This window comes from Manihot esculenta, chromosome 5, assembly GCF_001659605.2.
Source record: "Manihot esculenta cultivar AM560-2 chromosome 5, M.esculenta_v8, whole genome shotgun sequence".
In the NCBI taxonomy this organism is placed as follows: Eukaryota; Viridiplantae; Streptophyta; class Magnoliopsida; order Malpighiales; family Euphorbiaceae; genus Manihot; species Manihot esculenta.
Window position 1 is genome coordinate 13,329,067 of NC_035165.2, and position 23,737 is coordinate 13,352,803.

A 23,737-nucleotide genomic window follows, 5' to 3' on the forward strand; every position below is an offset into this window, starting at 1 on the left:
ACTTGGCATACAAGCCATGTTCCCTCAAGGTCTGCAGAACCAACCTCAGATGATGGGCATGCTCCTCTGCATTCCTGGAATACACTAAGATATCATCTATGAAGACAATAACAAAGTGATCCAGGTATTGGCTAAACACTCTGTTTATGAGATCCATGAATGCTGCAGGGGCGTTGGTTAACCCGAACGGCATTACAAGGAACTCAAAATGCCCATATCTGGTCCTGAAAGCTATCTTTGGTACATCCTCATCTCTGATCCTCAGCTGATGGTACCCCGATCTCAGATCTATTTTGGAGAAACAACCCGCTCCTGCTAGCTGGTCGAATAGATCGTCGATCCTTGGTAGTGGGTACTTGTTCTTAGTAGTGACTTTGTTCAACTGCCTGTAGTCGATACAAAGTCTAAGGGATCCATCCTTCTTTCTCACAAACAAAACTGGAGCACCCCAGGGTGAGGTACTCGGTCGGATGAAGCCCTTATCTACCAGTTCCTGCAACTGCTCCTTCAACTCTTTCAATTATGCTGGTGCCATCCTGTAGGGAGGGATAGAGATCGGTCGGGTTTCAGGCATCAGTTCTATCTCGAACTCTATCTCCCTAGCAGGTGGTAAACCTGGCAGCTCGTCTGGGAACACATCTAAGAACTCTCTAATCACTGGCACCGAGGCGGGCTCTCTGACCTGACTGCTAAGCTCTCTCACATGAGCCAAATACCCCTGACATCCTCTCCTAAGAAACCTACGAGCCTGAAGAGCTGATATCAGACCTCTAGGTGTACCCCTCCTGTCTCCTCTGAAGACAACCTCAGACCCATCCTGACCTCTGAACCTGACTACCTTGTCCCTGCAGTCCAAGGTAGCACCATGGGTAGATAACCAGTCCATCCCTAGAATGACGTCAAAATCTGTCAAATCTAGAACCACTAGGTCGGCGGACAAGCATCTTCCCTCAACAAACACAGGACTACACTGGCAGACTGACTCTGCCACTGATGGATCACACTTGGGTCCACTGACCCAGAGAGGACACTCTAACCCAGAATTCATCAGACCTAACCTCCCCACGTCTCTCGGAGCAATAAAAGAATGAGATGCACCAGGGTCCATCAAGGCATAAACATCTGAACAACCAATGACTAAGTTACCTACCACCACGGTGTTAGATGCATCTGCCTCCTGCTGTGTCATTGTGAAGATCCGTGCTGGAGCTGATGGACCTTCACCTCTGAAACCCGCTGAAGAAGAGGCTGCCCCTCTGCCTCTGCCACTGGTCTGAGTCATGGCTGGAGCTGCTGGCTGCGCTACACTGCCTGAAGCTGTCTGCTGGGACTGAGCCATCGGGACTGCTCTTGGACAATCTCGAGCCATATGCCCCTCCAGACCACATCTGAAGCAGGCGTTCGTCTCAAACCGACATACTCCCTTGTGTGGCCTACCACACTTCGCACAAACTGCATTATCCGCACCAGAGCTTGAGCCGCTTCCAAATCCCAGACTGGACTTAACCTTGTTCCAGAACTTATTCTTCTTACCCTTGGGCTTACCCCATCTCTTACTGCCTGAAGCTGCTGCACTCAGGGTAGAGGGATCCAACCTTCCCCCACCCGGAGTTTTAGGACCAGAAGACTGTGCCACTATCTGCTTAACTGTTCCTTGAATGATGGCACTGGCCTCCATTTTCCTGGCCATATCTACTATGGCATGGAAGTTCTCCCTGTCCACGGACTGAATCAAGGAGGAATACCTGGAATGAAGTTTCATGACATAGCTCCTTGACTTCTTCGAATCTGTATCCAGACTCTGCCCAGCAAAAGGCAACAGTTCCAAGAATCTGTCGGTGTACTCCTCTACACTCATTTCATCTGACTGTCTCAACTGTTCAAACTCTATCATCTTCAGCTCCCTTGAGCTATCGGGAAAAGCCCATCCTGCAAACTCGTTCGCGAACTCTTCCCAAGACATGCTGTCCACTCTCGGGTTCACATAATTCTTGAACCACTCTCATGCCTTCTTGCACTTGAGTGTGAACCCGGCCATCTGAATGGCTCTACTATCATCTGCCCCAATCTCATCTGTGATCACTTTAACCCTCTCTAGGTACATAAATGGGTCATCCCCTTTTTCATACTGGGGAGCACCCAACTTCATGTAGTCGGTCATCTTGACCTTGCTCCCACTGGCTGAGCTTGATCTAGGAGGTTGAGTAACTGGGGCTGTAACGACCCGAAAACCGATACCCCTCAGTAACGGTCCGAACCATCACTGGCACTAGGATCCAGATCGGCTTAAGGCCGCCGGGACCCGTAGTCAGCCAACTATACTCTCTGTGTACCTGATAAATCCCATACATGATACAAAACGACTCAACAATCCTGTAAAACTCTGTAGGCTTAACTGCTGCTACTCAGATATGTCAATCTGAAATGGCCCTCAGGGCCTATACCAGGGACTACTATCTGCTGTGGGTCAAGGGATTTAAACCCTTTTAATCTGTAACACATCCCATTGGTATCTCATCAAAGCCATACGTTAAGCCCAACTCACACATTTCTCATCAAGAAACGTAAAACAGGATGCATGTACCAAGGGATTAATCATACATCACACTATAGCAATGACACTAGAGAAAGCACAAGTCTATCCAGTAAATGACAGTACATTACATTACAACTAAGTTTAATTACATCATGTCCACTATACTACTACAACATACATTCATGCATAACTTTCCTCTGTACTCTTGCTGACTTTGACTTCCCATAGCTATCTCAGAACCTGCAAAACTGGGGTTCAGGGAGTGGGATGAGCTACTACAGCCCAGTGAGAAGGAACAGTAAAACAGTTCATTCATTACATGCTCTCATGAAATGTATCACATCACAAACATATCACCTCAAGGATGAACTTGTCACCAATAGCCCTTTACTGTATACATATAGTAATATGTCCAACTTGCCAGGGGCGATTAGGCCTCACCTGGACTTCTCTTACCTGGCTCTATCACAAGGCCAACTGTGCCAGGGGCGATTAGGCCTCACCTGGACTTCTCTATCTGAGTCAGGTCAAACTGTCTATCTCATAGTACCAGGAGCGACCTGGACTATCCAGGGGCGACCTGGTATGGCTACCTCATGCCATAACTCTGTGTTTGTACTTTGTGCTCTATCAAGGGCTAAGGATCATCCAACATTCATCCACACAAATATCATCTTATGCAATGCAGCATATTCATGGATTCTAATGCAATACAACCTAATACATAACATGGCATTTTATGATGCATGGATCATGCTAGAAGTGTATCATTTCTCAAAATAACATCTTCAGTTTAGTTCCACTCACCTGTAGCCTCTGCTTGGCTAACTCTGGGCTACCTCTAACTCTGAGACAGCTACGACTGCTAAACTCTGCGGTTCCTCGGGTCCAATCCTACAATGGAGGATGTAAATGAGGCACCAAACATACTCCTAAATACCTCTGACACAATGCCCCAAAACCCCTCTAGACCACTTCACAAATGCATGCAAAACAAGCAAAGGAAGGCTAGACAGAACATTTTCGGCGGCAGGTTCGGCGGCCGAATGTCCCCTCCAGAGCCGAAACTCAGGCACCTTCGGCGGCATCTTCGGCGGCCGAAACCCCTAAACAGAGCTGAACCTCAAAAACACTCGGGGGCAAGCTGTGGCAGCCTAAGCCACCATTCAAGAGGTTCGGCGGCCGAATCCTTCTTCGGCTGCCGAACCTGAGTTCTTCAAGAACTCAGCTTCACCAGCAACTTCCCTCCTTCATCCTCTCCTCTTCTCTAACATGCATAACTCCATCCTCAACTTGCATATACTCTGGTACATGCACAAAGGGGTCCAAAACTACCTATCAACCCCCAACAAACAATCATACAGAACACCTAATCATGCATAACCCATGAAAACACTAAAACTAACCTATACAAGCAACTCTACCCTTATCCTCTTTACACGCTATAACCATTCAACCAAGTGTAAAAACACTTCCCTTACCTTCTGAACTCAGAAGAGGAATGATCTGAACTCAGCAAATCCTCCTCCAAAGCTTCCAAACCTTAAAACCTCACTTTTCTCTCACAAACATTTCACCCTCACTGAAAACACGACCAACCCTCTGCCTAAACTGATTAAAAGCTTGCAGATGAGTCAAGGGAGACGTGGCCTCACCTCTGGTCATGATCTGGAGGCGAACACCTGGCCAAACCACGGACGGAGGAGCGTGCACAACTAACCGACCACCTCAGCTTCGGCTGCCGAAACTGCATGCAAAACCATGCAACTTTCGGGGGCCGAACATAACCTTCGGGGGCCGAACAGTGGGCACTTTCGGCGGCCGAACTTAACATTCGGGGGCCGAACATGACAGAAACTCCTTTAGCTAATTCTCCACAAAACTCAACTCTTTTCGTAATCAAATCCGTAAACATACGTAAAACACTTGAAAATATTTTAGAAAACTCTCTCTTACCCTTCCAGAGACCTCTGACATCCTCGAATTCCACCGACCGGTAGGAATTCCGATGTCTGAATCTAGCCGGGTATTACATTCTTCCCCCCTTTAAGAACATTCGTCCTCGAATGGTCACACAACAAACACATATGGAAAGAAGCAATGAAGGAAAGCTTAACACTTTCCTCGACAAAGAGACACAGATACCACTGGAGTAAAACTCCTGGGTTGACTATACTTCCTGCCTCTTAACTGCTTAAGCTGTGTCCACACTCTACACTGATTGCTCACTTTTTTTTTTTTTTGTTTTTTTGTTTTTTTGTTTTTTTTTTTTTTTTTGGCTCTTCTGAGCTTTATTCACACTATTTTGCTTATACTGTCTGTTTACTCAATCCGGTCTGCGGAGCAATAAATCCAAGGAAATGCTAAAAGCCTTGCCTATAGCTTTAACTCTCTCACGTATGCCTCGACAAGGAACTCAGATTACAGAACTTGGTCTCTACGCCGCGTTCTCTTACAATCTACAACACTTAGTAGATAATGGGCATACTTTTCTGATTTCCTGCACTATTCTACGCTTTTGCTGCGCACTCTGATCTTTACCTGTCTTTCTTCTTCTTTACTATACTCTTTTTTTTTTTTTTAACTCTCTCTCTACTTCTCAACATCTAGTTCCCAACTCTTAGATCTATTGTGGAGGATAAACAGCTCCTACTCGCTGATCCTGCATGGGAACACCTGTCCTTGGTAGTGATTTTGTTCAACTGCTCACAGTCGTTACAAAATCTCAAGGTTTCATCCTTCGTTTCTCACACCAACACTGGAACATTTTAAGGTGAGGTACTAGGTCGGATATAACCTTTATCTACCAAGCTTCTCTATCATACTCTGACCATGCTCTCTCTTTGCAGGTGCCATCCTGTAGGGTAGAAGGAAAGAAATGGTTTCGCGTCCAGACACCACTTAGATTGACATCACACAGTCAACTCTAGAACCATAAGGTCAGCTGGATTGCATCCACTACTCACTACAACTCTAAACTGCTCTGACTAACTGACTCTGCCTCAGATGGATCATACTCGAGTTCACTAACCCAGAGAAAACACTCTAAGCCTAGAAGTCATCAAACCCATTCTATTAACAGCTCACTAAGCCACAAGGAAATAGAAACACGCGGGTTCAAAAAAACACAGCATACACATCAGAACATCCACAAGTGAACATACCTGACGTCACTATGTTCGATGTGATAGCTTCCTACTGAGTCAGGGTGAAGATCCGAGCTAAAGCTAACGGAACTTCCCTCGGGAACTTACTAATGGAAAGGCTAATCCTTTCCTTTGCCTCAACTACCACTTAATTCCAGATTAAACTGAAAGCTTCGCCTGAACTTACCCTTATTCTTACTCTTTTCTTTTTCTGTTCTATTCTAGTATACGTACTCTTCTCCTTTTTGTTTCTTACTCTGAGTTCTTTCACTTACTTTTCTCTTATTGTTATTCTTTTCTTACTCTTCTATTTCCTACTCTGTTCTCTCACTTATTTATTCTCCTTGAGGGCTGTACTCGGAGATGAGAGATCGCTCTCCCTATACCTGGATAAAAAGCCTCTCATAGCAACACTCTCGAATATCTTTCCTGGTTCACTATCTCGCTATTACTCATTTGGCTTTTCCTATCTCTCGCACTCTGGTAGTGCAATCCTTACCATTCTTCGTTCTCACTCTCTTCGTTTAGCGGGTGGTACACCTGATGACTTGTCTGGGTCCTATCGATAACTTTTCTCTGGCTATGGGCACTAAAACTGTTCCCCTCTAATCTGACTAACTACGCTGTTCTCTGACACAAGCAAGAAACCTGTGATAACCTCTCCTAAACAGCGTAAGAGCCTCTAGGGCTGATAGCAAACTTCTTGGCATCTCTACTTTGTCCCCTCACACATGACCTGTGATCCATCCATCCTAGTCTCAAAGCCTGACTACTCTGCCTCTGCTATCTAAGGCAGTACGATGAGTAGCTAGCCCATCCACCCCTAGAATGACATCAACCAATCACTCTAGAACCACAAGGTCAGCTGGAAGGCACCTACTCAAAACTCGCACTCAACTCTATTGGCAGACTAACTCTGCCACTGACGGATCACACTTGAGTCTATTGACCCAAAGAGGACATTCTAATCCCAGAAGTTATCAAACCCATACTCTCGGCGGCTCTCATGGCCTTAAGGAAAGCGAAACATCAGAGTTGCTATTAACAAACACATCAAAACATATGGAAGTGCAAAGTACCTGTCACCGCTATGTCCGATGTGTCAGTCTCCTGCTGCGTCAAAGCGAAGATCCGTGCTGGCATTGATGGACCTTCACCTGGGGAACCTGTGGAAGAAGGAGTGATCTCGCTCCCTCTATCTCTGCCCTGTGCCATGGCTAGAGCTCCTGGCTGAGTCACTCTGTCTGAGGCTGTTTGCTGGAACTGTGGTCTCAAGGTCGCGGTGGAACACTCACGTGCTATGTGCCCCTCCTGTCCGCACCTGAAACATGCTGTTGTCCCTACTAGACAGATTCCCTTGTGCGGCCTACCGTACCTTAGACATTTGGAGTTATTCAAACCAGAGCTCGATCCCTCACCTATTCCCAGACCAAACTTTATCTGCTTCCAGAACTTATTCTTCTTGGATCTCCTGAGGCCTCTACCTCCTTTCTTACTCTTTGTACTAGCCTCATGCAGAGGGGAGAGATTAACATCACTTGTCCCTGCAAGTTTGGCACTAGCTTCTCTCTTCTGTGCCATATCTACGATATCATGGAAACTCTCCCTTGACCTGTCCGGTAAAACCACTCCTACAAACTCATGAGCAAACTGCTCCCAAGATAAACTTTCTACCCTCGGGTCCACATACTGGTTGAACCATTCCCTTGCTTTTGCACATCTCAATGTGACCCCTGCCATCTGAATGGCTCTACTCTCACTGGCTCCCAACTCATCAGTTATCATCTTAACCAGTCGAAGATACTCAACAGGGTCATCACCAGTCTCAAATTGGGAAACATCTAACCGCAAATAATCTGTCAGCTGCACCATACTTTCTCCAGGTGACCTACACTTAGGTGTTTGGATAACTGGGGCTACTGGTTCTACTGGTGGTGGAGGAGGTGCAACTTGTCCTGGGTTAGGGTTTACTGACCTTGGGTAACAAAAGAAGGGTGGAAACATGGTATACTGTGGATATGATGGTGGATATGGCGGATAAAAGGGAGGATAGGGCATAAAGGTGGAATATGGGTGATACCTAGGAAACTCTGCTGTATCTTTCATCGGGTACTCTGCCCCCCACTGGTAGGGTGGATACGGAGGTGGAACAAACCTCGAGGCCTGAGTGCCTCCTTGGGACTCACCCATATCTCCTCCTAATCCGCTCATACCAAAGCCGCCCTCTCTACTCTGGTCATCCTTCTCTCTTTCTCTCACAAGCCCTGACATACCACTCTGGACAACTCCCCTTCTACTCTCCTCAACAGACCTTCTAGGGTCCCTTGATGTACCTTCTCTACTTAAACTATCGGATGTTGCCCTTTGCAGAATAGGGAGATGGACATCCATGTCCTCATTCTCCAGCGGAGCTCCAATCAATCTCACAGATCGACGAGTTCCTCTCATCCTGCCTCTGAAAAGCACAACATCACACACAATATCATCAAATGATCCATGTGAAAACACATGAATCCTTAACATATATCTAACATATCAATAATGCACATAGCAAACATAGCAATAAGGCATATGCAGCTCATCATGGCATTTCACATCAGCATGCAAGACAGGACTCCACATCCTATCCTAGTGGACATGATTTTACCTATTGTGCTTCCCCTCCTATACCAAACAACACCTCTTTCCGATGTGGGATATCTCTAGTCCTTGAGCATCTTTGCTCAACACATCGTACTCATGAGGCCCTATGCTCTGATACCAATCTGTAACGACCCGAAAACCGATACCCCTCAGTAACGGTCCGAACCATCACTGGCACTAGGATCCAGATCGGCTTAAGGCCGCCGGGACCCGTAGTCAGCCAACTATACTCTCTGTGTACCTGATAAATCCCATACATGATACAAAACGACTCAACAATCCTGTAAAACTCTGTAGGCTTAACTGCTGCTACTCAGATATGTCAATCTGAAATGGCCCTCAGGGCCTATACCAGGGACTACTATCTGCTGTGGGTCAAGGGATTTAAACCCTTTTAATCTGTAACACATCCCATTGGTATCTCATCAAAGCCATACGTTAAGCCCAACTCACACATTTCTCATCAAGAAACGTAAAACAGGATGCATGTACCAAGGGATTAATCATACATCACACTATAGCAATGACACTAGAGAAAGCACAAGTCTATCCAGTAAATGACAGTACATTACATTACAACTAAGTTTAATTACATCATGTCCACTATACTACTACAACATACATTCATGCATAACTTTCCTCTGTACTCTTGCTGACTTTGACTTCCCATAGCTATCTCAGAACCTGCAAAACTGGGGTTCAGGGAGTGGGATGAGCTACTACAGCCCAGTGAGAAGGAACAGTAAAACAGTTCATTCATTACATGCTCTCATGAAATGTATCACATCACAAACATATCACCTCAAGGATGAACTTGTCACCAATAGCCCTTTACTGTATACATATAGTAATATGTCCAACTTGCCAGGGGCGATTAGGCCTCACCTGGACTTCTCTTACCTGGCTCTATCACAAGGCCAACTGTGCCAGGGGCGATTAGGCCTCACCTGGACTTCTCTATCTGAGTCAGGTCAAACTGTCTATCTCATAGTACCAGGAGCGACCTGGACTATCCAGGGGCGACCTGGTATGGCTACCTCATGCCATAACTCTGTGTTTGTACTCTGTGCTCTATCAAGGGCTAAGGATCATCCAACATTCATCCACGCAAATATCATCTTATGCAATGCAGCATATTCGTGGATTCTAATGCAATACAACCTAATACATAACATGGCATTTTATGATGCATGGATCATGCTAGAAGTGTATCATTTCTCAAAATAACATCTTCAGTTTAGTTCCACTCACCTGTAGCCTCTGCTTGGCTAACTCTGGGCTACCTCTAACTCTGAGACAGCTACGACTGCTAAACTCTGCGGTTCCTCGGGTCCAATCCTACAATGGAGGATGTAAATGAGGCACCAAACATACTCCTAAATACCTCTGACACAATGCCCCAAAACCCCTCTAGACCACTTCACAAATGCATGCAAAACAAGCAAAGGAAGGCTAGACAGAACATTTTCGGCGGCAGGTTCGGTGGCCGAATGTCCCCTCCAAAGCCGAAACTCAGGCACCTTCGGCGGCATCTTCGGCGGCCGAAACCCCTAAACAGAGCCGAACCTCAAAAACACTCGGGGGCAAGCTGTGGCAGCCTAAGCCACCATTCAAGAGGTTCGGCGGCCGAATCCTTCTTCGGCTGCCGAACCTGAGTTCTTCAAGAACTCAGCTTCACCAGCAACTTCCCTCCTTCATCCTCTCCTCTTCTCTAACATGCATAACTCCATCCTCAACTTGCATATACTCTGGTACATGCACAAAGGGGTCCAAAACTACCTATCAACCCCCAACAAACAATCATACAGAACACCTAATCATGCATAACCCATGAAAACACTAAAACTAACCTATACAAGCAACTCTACCCTTATCCTCTTTACACGCTATAACCATTCAACCAAGTGTAAAAACACTTCCCTTACCTTCTGAACTCAGAAGAGGAATGATCTGAACTCAGCAAATCCTCCTCCAAAGCTTCCAAACCTTAAAACCTCACTTTTCTCTCACAAACATTTCACCCTCACTGAAAACACGACCAACCCTCTGCCTAAACTGATTAAAAGCTTGCAGATGAGTCAAGGGAGACGTGGCCTCACCTCTGGTCATGATCTGGAGGCGAACACCTGGCCAAACCACGGACGGAGGAGCGTGCACAACTAACCGACCACCTCAGCTTCGGCTGCCGAAACTGCATGCAAAACCATGCAACTTTCGGGGGTCGAACATAACCTTCGGGGGCCGAACAGTGGGCACTTTCGGCGGCCGAACTTAACATTCGGGGGCCGAACATGACAGAAACTCCTTTAGCTAATTCTCCACAAAACTCAACTCTTTTCGTAATCAAATCCGTAAACATACGTAAAACACTTGAAAATATTTTAGAAAACTCTCTCTTACCCTTCCAGAGACCTCTGACATCCTCGAATTCCACCGACCGGTAGGAATTCCGATGTCTGAATCTAGCTGGGTATTGCAGGGGCTGCTGGTTCTGCTGGTGGAGATGGTGCAACATTTTCTGAGGTAGGATTTTCTGGATTTGGATAGTAAGGTGGGGGTGGATACATTGGGTACTGTGAGTATGGTGGGTAGTAAGGTGGGTATGGCATCTGTGTGGGATAAGGGCTGAAGCTATGGTAATCCGATGTGCCTCCCATCGAATACCCGGGGTGTTGTGAGAAATGTGGGTAGTGGGGTGGCTGAACAAATCCCGAGGCCTGAGTGCCTCCTTGGAACTCTCCCATTCCTTCTTCTGATATACTGACTCCCAAACTGCCATCCCTCCTCTGCTCTACGTCCATATCATCCCCCACGTCCTTTGACAATCCTCCCTGAACTGTTCCTCTAACTGATCTGCTCCTACCCAGATCCAAAGACCTTCTAGGGTCTCTCACTGCTCTTTCCCTGTTAGATCTACTAGACATTGCCCTAGGCAATGCTGGAGGACGGGCGCTTGTGCCCTCATCCTCAGGTGGCACTCTAGTCAATCTTGCTGATCGACGAGTTCCTCTCATCCTGTTTTCTGAAAAACAGTACACATAGCACAAACATTAGCATCATATGGTTCATGTGGGCACACATGAACCCGCATCACATACATTACATAGCATAGCATATCATTAATGCACATGCATAAAGTCATGGCATTTCACATCATCATACAAGACAGGACTCCACATCCTATCCTAGTGGACATGATCTTCCTATTGTGCTTGACCTTCTATAACATCTATGAGCCCGACACTCTAGGTCCGACCATATGAACCTAGGGCTCTGATACCATTCTGTAACGACCCGAAATCGGACCGCTACTGGCGCTAGGATCCAGATCGGCTTAAGGCCGCTGGGACCCGTAGCAAGCCTGACATGAAACCTGTAAACCTGTATAATCCCATACATGATCAACAACATACATAAGAATTAAAACTTTTCTTTCCATAACCATCAACCAAACTCAACCTGCATAAACATTTACATAACATTGATCCCTCTGTGGGATCTCATCAGCGTCCCCAATGGGTGACATAACATATGCTGAGTTGGTTTATATAAACATCATCAAAATCTCTAAGATCATGTATTAAAAGGGATACAACAATCTATGGTCAAGCACAACTCTAACATCCTTAAGCATCATTACATAACTAAATTGTACTTTTACATTACATCGTACTACGATTTGTCATGTCCACATTCTATCTATTACACAACAAGCTTTACTCTAACCGACCTCCTCTTCTATCCTGTACCTGCAAGCCTGGGGGTAAAAGGGAGAGGGGTGAGCTAAAAGCCCAGTGAGTAGAACCATAAAACATATTAACACTATGCTTTAATGAAATGCATCATAACACAGACAATTCATATAAGGGTTGGGTGAACTTGTCTCCAATTAGTCTAAGTTAACTCTGTGCCAGGCCGTAGCATGGGGTCCTGGTCTTCCTGTCATACATACATTACTTACCATCATCCCAGGGCCTCCTCTGGGCTCCTGGTCTTCGAGTCCCATAACCGTGCCAGGCCGTAGAATGGGGTCCTAGTCTTCCTGTCTTGGACTAATTGGGTCATCCAACATTCACCCACATCAACAACAATTGATGCAATGCGGCATATTCGTGAAAACTAATGCAATCATCCTATTGCATAATCATGATGCATGAAACATGATAAAACATTTAATTTAAAAGATTAAGTTTAGTTCCACTCACCTCTGGCTGACTCTAACAACACCGAAGCAGCTGGACTCACTGCTGGGGTCCTCGGTTCCTCGGGTCCGAACCTACACAGGTGGACTCAAATGAGGGACCAAACATACATAAACATGACTCTAAAATACTCCCCAAAAAACCCCCTAGAACATCATGAAATAATCATAGAAATACATGCATGAAATGGCTGAACAGGGCACTTTCGGCGGCAGGTTCGGCGGCCGAAAGTCCCTCTAGAGCCGAAAGTCAGGCACTTTCGGCGGCACCTTCGGCGGCCGAAAGTCCCAGACAGAGACGAAAGTCTCTTTTCGGGGGCAAGCTTCGGCAGCCGAATGCTGCCTCCAAAAAGGGGGTTCGGCGGCCGAAAGTTCCTTCGGCTGCCGAACCTGGTTTCTCTCAAATGGGCAGAAACTTGGTTCACATGAACCCCTTGCCTCCCAAAGCCTCAAATCATGCATAAACTTGTTCTAAAACATGCATACATATCATACATCACACCTAGGGGTCTCAAACAAACATATACCCCAACTACAACACTTCAAACATACTCAAACATGCCACATTGCTCAAAAACATAACATTTGCTCAAAAACTCATACAACCCTATACATGCCATTCTACCCCATAAAACAACTTAAAACCTACTTAAAACATACAATGAGCTTAAGATCGGCTCTTACCTCTTGAAGATCGAGAGAGAGACGATCCAAACTCGGAGATCCAAGCAAATGAGCTCCTGAGTTCCCAAAGCTCCAAAACTTGTCTTAAAAGCTCAAAACTTACAATGTGAGGTGAAAACTCAAGAAAAATGGAGGAGATTTGGAGAAAGAACACAAGATTTGGGGAGAGGGAGGTCGGAAGCTAGCTGTGGCCGAAAATGGGAGAAACCTCGCCCATTTCGGCTAAGGGTCCCTTTTATAGGTGGCTGGCCAGGCCACGTTCGGGGGCCGAACATGCCTCCGCAACACATGCAAGTTTGGCGGCCGAACATGAGGTTCGGCGGCCGAACCTGGACTTCCCTCTGCTCATGCATTCGGGGGCCTAACGTGCCTCCAAAACGCATGCATGTTCGGCGGCCGAACTTGACTTTCGGCGGCCGAACTTGACTTTCGGCGGCCGAACCTGGGTTTCCTCCAATTAAATTTTTATGCAAAAACTCATTTTCTTTCATACTTAAAACCATAAATACATTAAAACATTTTATAAAAACATGGTTTTACCCTTCTAGAGGTTTCCGTCATCAGAGATTCCACCGGACGGTAGGAATTCCGATACCAGGGTCTAGCCGGGTATTACAGTCTGCCTCAACTGCTCAAACTCTATCATCTTCAGCTCCCTTGAACTATCGGGAAAAGCCCATCCTGCAAACTCATTTGCGAACTCTTCCCAAGACATGCTGTCTACCCTCGGGTTCACATAGTTCTTGAACCACTCTCGTGCCTTCTTGCACTTAAGTGTGAACCCAGCCATCTGAATGGCTCTACTGTCATCAGCCCCAATCTCATCTGTGATCACCTTAACCCTTTCAAGATACACAAATGGGTGATCCCCTTTTTCATACTGAGGAGCACCCAATTTCATGTAGTCGGTCATCTTGACCTTACCCCCACTGGTTGAGCTAGGTCTAGGAGGTTGAGTAGCTGGGGCTGCTGGTTCTGCTGGAGGAGGAGGTGGTGCAACATTTTCTGAGGTAGGGTTTGCTGGATTTGGATAGTAAGGTGGGGGTGGATACATTGGGTATTGTGAATATGGTGGGTAGTAGGGTGGGTATGGCATCTGTGTGGGATAAGGGGTGAACCTAGGGTAATCCGATGTACCTCCCATCGAATACCCGGGATCTTGTGAGAAGGGTGGGTAGTAAGGTGGCTGAACAAATCCCGAGGCCTGAGTGCCTCCTTGGGACTCTCCCATTCCCTCTTCTGACATGCTAACTCCCAAACTGCCATCCCTCCTCTGCTCTACATCCATATCATCCCCCATGTCCTCTGACGCTCCTCCCTGAACTGTTCCTCTGACTGATCTGCTTCTACCCTGATCCAAAGACCTTCTAGGGTCTCTTACTGCTCTTTCTCTGTTAGACCTACTAGACATTGCCCTAGGCAATGCTGGAGGACGGGCGCTCGTGCCCTCATCCTCTGGTGGTACTCCAGTCAATCTTGCTGATCGACGAGTTCCTCTCATCCTGTTTTCTGAAAAACAGTACACATCACATAAACATTAGCATCATATGGTTCATGTGGGCACACATGAACCCGCATCACACATCATAGCATATTATTAATGCACATGCATATCATCATGGCATTTCACATCATCATGTAAGACAGGACTCCACATCCTATCCTAGTGGACATGACCTTCCTATTGTGCTTGACCTTCTATAACATCTATGAGCCCGACACTCTAGGTCCGACCATATGAACCTAGGGCTCTGATACCATTCTGTAACGACCCGAAAATCGGACTGCTACCAGCGCTAGGATCCAGATCGGCTTAAGGCCGCCGGGACCCGTAGCAAGCCTGACATGCAACCTGTAACCCTGTTTAATCCCATACATGATGAACAATCATACATAAAAATTTAAAACTTTCCTTTCATACATTCTATCATACACCAAACTCAACCTGTGCATGCACTGAACATAGCCATAATCATAAACTTAACCCCTCTGTGGGATCTCATCAATGCCCCCAATGGGTGGCATAACATGTGTTGAGTTGGTTTACATAGACATCAATAAACATTAAGATCATGTATCAAAAGGGATTACAATATCCATAGGGTCAAGCACAACTCCTAAACCTCAATCTCATAATCAACATATACATGACATAACTATTCGTAACTTTTACATCATCTTACAATTTATCATGTCCACTTTCTAACTATTACAATTACAAGACTTTACTCTTCTTGACTTCTCTGTCTAGCCCGTACCTGCAATCCTGGGGGATTAGGGAAAAGGGGTGAGCTACTAGAGCCCAGTGAGCAGAATAATAAAGCATTTGAAACATATGATAACATGAAATGCATCACATCACAGCTAATCACATCAAGGATGAATTTGTCACCAATAGTCCTCTACATGTTCCAACTGTGCCAGGGGCGTAGAATGGGCCTCACTGGTCTTTCTCTTACATAATCATAACATAGCATGACATAACATTCCATAATGCCAGGGGCGTAGAATGGGCCTCACTGGTCTTTCTCTTACATAGTGCCAGGGGCGTAGAATGGGCCTCACTGGTCTTTCATACCGTACCATCATCATATCATCACATACGAGGACTAAGGGATCATTCAACATTCATCCACATCATCAACATATTATGCAATGCAACATATTCGTGATTTCTAATGCAAACAACCTAAATATCTCATGGCATTCATGATGCGTGAATCATGCTAAAACGGGTTTATTATTTAAAAGCATAAGAGTTATTCTACTCACCTCTAGCTGAAGCTCTACTGACTCAGAAGCAGCTGAACTCACTGCTGGGGTCCTCGGTTTCTCGGGTCCGAACCTACATAGGTGGACTCAAATGAGGGACCAACCAAACATGAACATAACTCTAAACTACTCCCCAAAAACCCCCCGAAACATCATGAAACAATCATGCAAAACATGTAAAAGAAGGCTGGACAGGGCACTTTCGGCGGCAGGTTCGGCGGCCGAAAGTCCCTCTAGAGCCGAAAGTCAGGTAGGTTCGGCGGTACCTTCGGCGGCCGAAACTCCCAGACAGAGACGAAAGTCACCTTTCGGGGGCAAGCTTCGGCAGCCGAAGGCTGCCTCCACAAGAGGGTTCGGCGGCCGAAAGTCCTTTCGGCTGCCGAACCTGGTTTCTCCCGAAGGGCAGAAACTTGGTTCAAACATGCACAAATGCCTCAAACTCATGCCATTATGCATTTAGCTCAACCAAAACATGCATACAAGCTCCTAGGGGTCTCAAACTACCTAAAACCCCAACTACAACACATCAAGCAACACAAATCCAACATACATTGCTCAAAACATAACATAAACTCAAAAATCTAACTATAAGCTAAACATGCATTCTACCCCAAAGATCTTCATAAAACTAACTTTAAACATGCAATGAGCTTAAGATCGGCTCTTACCTCTTGAAGATCGAGAGAGAGACGACCTAAAACTCGGAGGTGAGAGAGAGTGGGTTCTTGAACCTCCAAGCTCCAAAACTTTGCTCAAAAGCTCAAATCTTCAAAACAAAGTTAAAACAGATGAAAATCTTGAAAGATCTAGAGGAAAAACATCAAAGATTGGTGAGGGACGGCGGAGAGCTCACCTTGGCCGAAAATGGGGAAAAAGCTCGCCCGTTTTCGGCTAAGGGACCCTTTTATGGTGGCTGGCCAGGCCACGTTCGGGGGCAGAACGTGCCTCCGCATGCATGCCATGTTCGGTGGCCGAACTTGAGGTTCGGCGGCCGAACCTGGACTTCCCTCACTTATGCCTTCGGGGGCCTAAAGCACACCCGAAATGCATGCATGTTCGGCGGCCGAACTTTGAGTTTCGGCGGCCGAACCTGAGTTTTCCTCCAAGGGTGTTTTTATTCAAAACTCATTTCCTCTTTACTTAATATCATCAAAAACATTAAAACATTTCATGAAAACATGGTTTTACCCTTCTAGAGGTCTCCGACATCCGAGATTCCACCGGACGGTAGGAATTCTGATACCGGAGTCTAGCCGGGTATTACAGATGCACAGTTGACATCCATCTTGATACAGATTTAATAGGGTAAATTTCTAATAATAGTGTGAAAAAAACTTATATCATTCAAATGAATCTAAAATGAATTCAAAATCATATTCATATGATCCATATACATTTGGAGCGTGCTTCAACTCATATGGGACAAATTTGGTGCAATGCTTGCAATCATAAGCTTAGGAAGCATAATTAAACCTATGTGCTAAAGCTACACAAAGGAAAGTCTAAAGTGAATATCAGTAAAGGTTTTTGTGAAGAATTAGCTTTGTTATGATGAGCTTGTTATGGTTTATTATTTAAACACTTGCTTTATTTTGGTTTGTATTTTGGCCATATTTTATCTTTTAAGTTTTAGAGCGTTGGGCCATGTTTTGGGCTTAGTTTTAATACTTATGAGTTTGATGTGTTATTTTAGTGTACGATTGGGCTTGGACCTTATGTGTGGTTCGGCCAGGCCTAAGAAGAGTGTCTTAGAGTTTTATTTGTTTCTCCTTACTATATAAGGATAAGAAACACTTGTAAGAGACAGTTTTGAATCTAAATTTTCAGAATTCTTTTTATACCTTTGGTGTGTATTGCTTTGAGTGAAAGTGAGGATTTACTTTCATCAATTGCACAAGAATCTTGGCTAACTTATTAACTATTCGTTGTGGCATTTGTTAGATTCTCATTAAAATCCTTCGATACTTCTCTAAGTTTGGGGTGCTATAGGAGGTGGGTTTATCAAATTTTTGGATTTCATATCTATTTGTGCGTGTGGTTTTGAGGCTTATGCCATAGGATTTCAGGTCAGTTGGTATCAGAGTCAAAATAAGGTAAATTCTGATTTATCTTAGGTTCTAAAACTTTTGAGTTTTCCTTTTCTTCCTTATTATTTTCAGTGAAGTTTTTGTATCCATGGCTGCACTTTCTTGATTATTAATCATCAAATAATCTCTTTTGGAAGAAAAATTCAAAATCCATAAAAAAATAAAAAAAAGAAAGAGGAAATTCCAAGGATTATTCTTATTTGGCAAAAAAAATCGTCTTTACCTTATTTATCTTGATGTGGCCGAAATTGTGATATACTTTCTATTTCATCTATATTGTCTTGCCTATCTCAATTGATGGCTGTAATTTATGGGAATCAATTTTGAAGAATTGGGTTGAATCCAGATTAGGAGACAAACGAAATTCTGCATATTTTCTAAAGTGCACATTTAAGACAATTGTATCTAAATTGATTTGATATCAAATCCTTCTTTTAAGACCAGAAAATTCATCCATGATGTTGAATTGAGTGAAATTTAATTTTTTTTATTCTATTTATGGGGTTTTGATACTTGCCTTTTTGGATAGATTTAAATATATCCATACTCAATTTGCTTTGAAATAAATTAAATTCAAACTTTTGTCCAAATTCATTTTTATTTGAATTTTAAGTTTTTATTTTTTGGTTTAAACTTGCTTTTGCCTCCTTAATATTGCTAGAGTATTGTTTGTTTGATTCTATACTCTAGATGATAATATGAATATATGACACAAGCAAACAATACTCTAGTAATGTCAATGAAGCAAAAGTAAGTTTAAATAAAAAAACAGAAACTTAGAATTCAAATGAAAATGAATCTAAATAAAAGTTTGAATTTAATTCATTTCAAAGCAAATTAAATATAAATCTATTTAAATCTATAAAAAAAGCCAAGCATCAAAACCTTACAAATAGAATCAGAAAAATAAAATAAAATTTCACTCGATTCAGCATCATGAACGAATTTTCTCATCTTAAATGAAGGATTTGATATCAAATCAATTTATATGCAATTGCCTTAAATGTGTAATTTAGGAAATAAGCAGAATTTCTTTTGTCTCATAATCTGGATTCAACCCAATTTAAAATTCAAAATTGATTCCCATAAATTACAGCCATCAATTGAGATAAGTAAGATAATATAGATGAAATAGAAAGCATATCACAATTTCGACCACATCAAGATAAATAAGGCAAAAATATTTTTTTTTGCCAAACAAGAGTAATCCTTGGAATTTCCTCCTCTTTTTTTTTTTTATGGATTTTGAATTTTTTTTTTCAAAAGAGATTATGTGATGATTAATAATCAAGAAAGTACAGGCATGGGCACACAAACTTCACCGAAAACAACAAGGAAGAAAAGGAAAACTCAAAAACCCTAGAACCTAAGATAAATCAGAATTTACCTCACTTTGGCTCTGATACCAACTGATGTGGAACCTTATGGCACAAGCCTCAAACCCACACGCACAAGTAGATATAAAATCCAAAAATTTGATAAACCCACCTCGTATGGCATCCCACACTTAGAGAAGCTGAAATACCAATGATCGAAGAATTTAGATGAGAATCCGACAAACGCCATAATGAATAGTTGATAAGTTAGCAAAGATTCTTGGTGCAATTGATGAAAGCAAATCTTCATTCTCACTCAAAGCAATACACGTCAAAGGCATGAATTTTTTTTTTTAAATTTAGATTCAAAGTTGCCTCTTACAAGTGTTTTTTATCCTCATATAATAAGGACAAACAAATAAAACCCTAACACACTCTTCTTAGGCTTGGCCGAACCACACATAAGGCTCAAGTCCAATCACACACTAAAATAACACATCAAACTCATAAATATTAAAACTAAGCTCAAAACATGGCCCAACACTCTAAAACTTAAAAAATAAAATATGGTCAAAATACAAGTCCAAACAAAACTAAAATAAAGTAAGTGAATAAATAATAAAATATATCAAGCCCATCATGAAAAAGCTGAATCTTTATAAAAAATTTTATGGGAGATTTACAATTTAGTCCCTGGGTATTGCCATTATTAACAAGTCAATCCCTGTATTTTTAGAAACCTATTAAAACATCCTTATGTTTTCTCTCCGTCAACGAAATAGTCTTTCTGTCTATTTTTGCCGTTAAAAATATAGTAAAAGACTAAATTACTCCCAATTATTTTTCTCCTCCTCCTCCTTCCTTTTCTTCTTCATCAATTCTTCTTCCTTTTGCTTCTTCTTCTTCTGCTTCTTCTCCTTCTTCTCCTTCTTCTTTTGTTTTTTCTCCTTCTTCTCCTTTTTCTTCTTTTGCTTCTTTTTCTTCTTTTTCTTCTTTTTCTTCTTTATCGTCTTCTTCTTCTTCTCATTCTTCTCCTTTTTCTTCTTCTTTTTCTTCTTTTTCTTCTTTCTCTCCTTCTTCTTCTTCTTCTCCTTCTTCTTCTTCTTCTCCTTCTTCTTCTTTTTCTTCTTCTTCTTCTTCTTCTTCTTCTTCTTCTTCTTCTTCTTCTTCTTCTTCTTTTTCGGAGGAGGAGGAGGAGGAGAAGGAGGAGGAGGAAGAGGAAAGAAAAGATAGGGACTATTTTGTTGATAAAAAGAAACAATAAGGATGTTTTAATAGATCTGAGAAAAGATAGGGACTATTTCATTGACAAAAATAAACAATAAGGACGTTTTAATATATTTCTAAAAATATAGGGAGGGACGATTTCGTTGACAGAAAGAAACGATGAGGAGGGACTATTTCGTTGACTTAAATAAACGATAAGGATGTTTTAATAGATGTGAGAAAAGATAGGGACTATTTCATTGATGGAAAAAAATAATAAGGACGTTTTAATAGATATGAAAAAAGATAAAAATATTTTAATAGATTTTTGAAAATGTAAGGACTAACTTGTTAATAATTACAATATACAAGGACTAAATAAATGGTTTTATTTGAGGGTAAAATTGGATTTTAAAATTTTTCTCTCTCCTCTTTTATCTAATTTTAACGGAAAATAGGACGGAAGGACTATTTCGTTGACGGAAATAAAACATAAGGACGTTTTAATAGGTTTCTAAAAATACAGAGACTGACTTGTTAATAATGGCAATACCCAGGGACTAAATTGTAAATCACCCAAATTTTATTGATCTTCATTTTAGACTTTTTTTTGTGTAGTTTTGGCCCATAGATTTGATTAGGCTAAGCCTATGATTGCAGGTGTTGCACCAAATCTATCCCATATGAGTTGAAGCACAACTCAAATGTATATAGATCATATAAATATAATTTTGAACTCCTTTTAGATCCATTTGGATGATATAAATTTATTTCACACCATTATTAGAAATTTATCCTATTGGATCCACATCACATCTTTTGCAGGGACTCTGTGATAACCTATTAGCTTTATTTTTCTTAAAACATGAAATCATCTTCATGAATCAAGCACTCGAGGAAGCAGTCATACATCTAAAAGAGAAGGTTTCATAAAAGAGAGACCATTTGTCAACCCAATCTATTCTTGAGATTAACCTACAAGATGAGGCAACTCATGTATTATTGTCAAACATGCATACCACAAGGAGAAGCTGGGAAAACATACCTCCTATAATTAGGAAAAGTATGAAAAAGAAAGGAGTTCAATTAAGATGAAGTCGAAAGAGAGAGTAATTTAGAAATAAAGAGTTGTTTTTTACTATTGATTATGGTCCTTCTATTGAAAATATTTTTTAATAAAATAATTTATTTTTTATTGTTTAATTTTAATTTAAAAAATAAAATATACCATTAAATTTATATAAAGAAGTTTTATTAAAATTCTTAAAATGTAGAAAGACTATGTTTAGAAAAAAATGTTATTTTTTAAAAAATAACTTAAATTATTCTTTTACTTAAAAATGTTTTTAATTTATTAATTGTCTGATTGCTCTAAATAACAAAATATTTTTTTTTTGAGATAAATGGAATCTTTAAGTATTATTTAAAAAATTATATTTTACTTTATAAAATAAATAGATTATTAATACAAATCCAAATTCTAATATTCTATAAAATAATTTTCATTTCGTTTTAATTTGATATATTATATGAAATTTACAATTTTCAATATATTAGATAGTATTAAAATTTTATAAATATTATATAAATTTATAAAATAAAAGAAGAGGTAATGTTTTAACTTCCCAATCTAATCATATATATCTTGTCGTCACATTTAAGAATTTTTTATTCCATTTTAAGAAATTATACATAAAATCTATTTTCTTTCAATTAATAATTATATTATAAAAAAGATTTTTTAGCCTTAAAAATTGTTTTAAACGTCTTTTCCAAGCTTCTAGGTATGTTATTATTTAAATTAAATTATATGTTATTTTAAGTTAATAAAAATATAAAGAATAAGAAAATATTACAAAATGTTTATTACTGTAGTTAAAATAGAATTAAATAAATATTTACTTAAATAATTTATCAATTACTTACATTTAATATATAACTAAATTTTTAGTTCTTCAAAATTTTTATTTATTGATATTATATATAATAACAGACTATCACCGATGGCTTTTTTCACCACTGATAGTCAAAAGCCCGTTGCTAATACTTTCAGCGATGGATTACCGACGGACTCAAATTCGTCGTTTAAAGTCATGTCGCTAATTTTTCTTAACGGATTGAAATTCCATCGGAAATAGTTAGGGACGAGCAGTATTCGGTTTAAATGAAAAAATTGATCGAACTGAATTAATTTAAAATTTTGGTTTGATTTTTAATTTTAAAATTTTTCGGTTATTTCAATTCGATTTGATTTTAATAAAAAAAAGTGAAAAAACCGAACCGAACTGATTAGTGATAATAGTATATTATTTTCAATAATATTGAGAGATTAGATCATATTAAAATTAAAATATTTTAATTAAATTTTAAAATACTAAAAATAAAGGGTAAAAAATAAAAAATTTATTAAAAATTCAAACCGATCAAACCGAACCGAATCGAACTGAATCAGATCGATTCGATTCGATTTAATTTCTGATCAAAATTGGTTCGGTTTGATTTTTATAAATACTAAAATTTCAGTTTTTAGTTTTTTCGGTTCGGTTCAAAACCAAACCGATCGAATGCTCACCCCTAGAAATAGTAGCAATGGATTTCCGACAGATTTGATATACTTTACAATATATAAAACCATAATCAAATATCAAGTTTATGAATACATATAAAAATATGATATACTTTACAATGTATCATTCAGAATCATATTCTAAGTTGACATCATCATCACTATCAACACTATCAATACCATCAACTTCTAAATCGTCATCTGACTTTTCAATATCCTCTTCCTCTTCCTCTTCCTCTTTCTCTTTCTCTTCCTCTTTCTCTTCCTCTACATCCTCATCTTCATCTTCCACTACTCTAAGTGGTTGTTGCACATGTTGCAATTCATTAACATCCACCTCAACTATAACACTTGAATCAAGTAACATTGTGGGATCATTAAGTTCGGTTATTGGTATAATTTCTTGAGATCTTGAGACATCATCATCCTGATAAGCAATATTATTGGAGTTTTGCTTATTTAAATTACTGTTAACCATGGAAGGTCCAATATTATAAGTGCCATTAACTTTGGTTTTAAAAACCGCACACCAGTCAGCTCTTACTTTATTGATTTTAGGGTATTTAATATAGCAAACTTG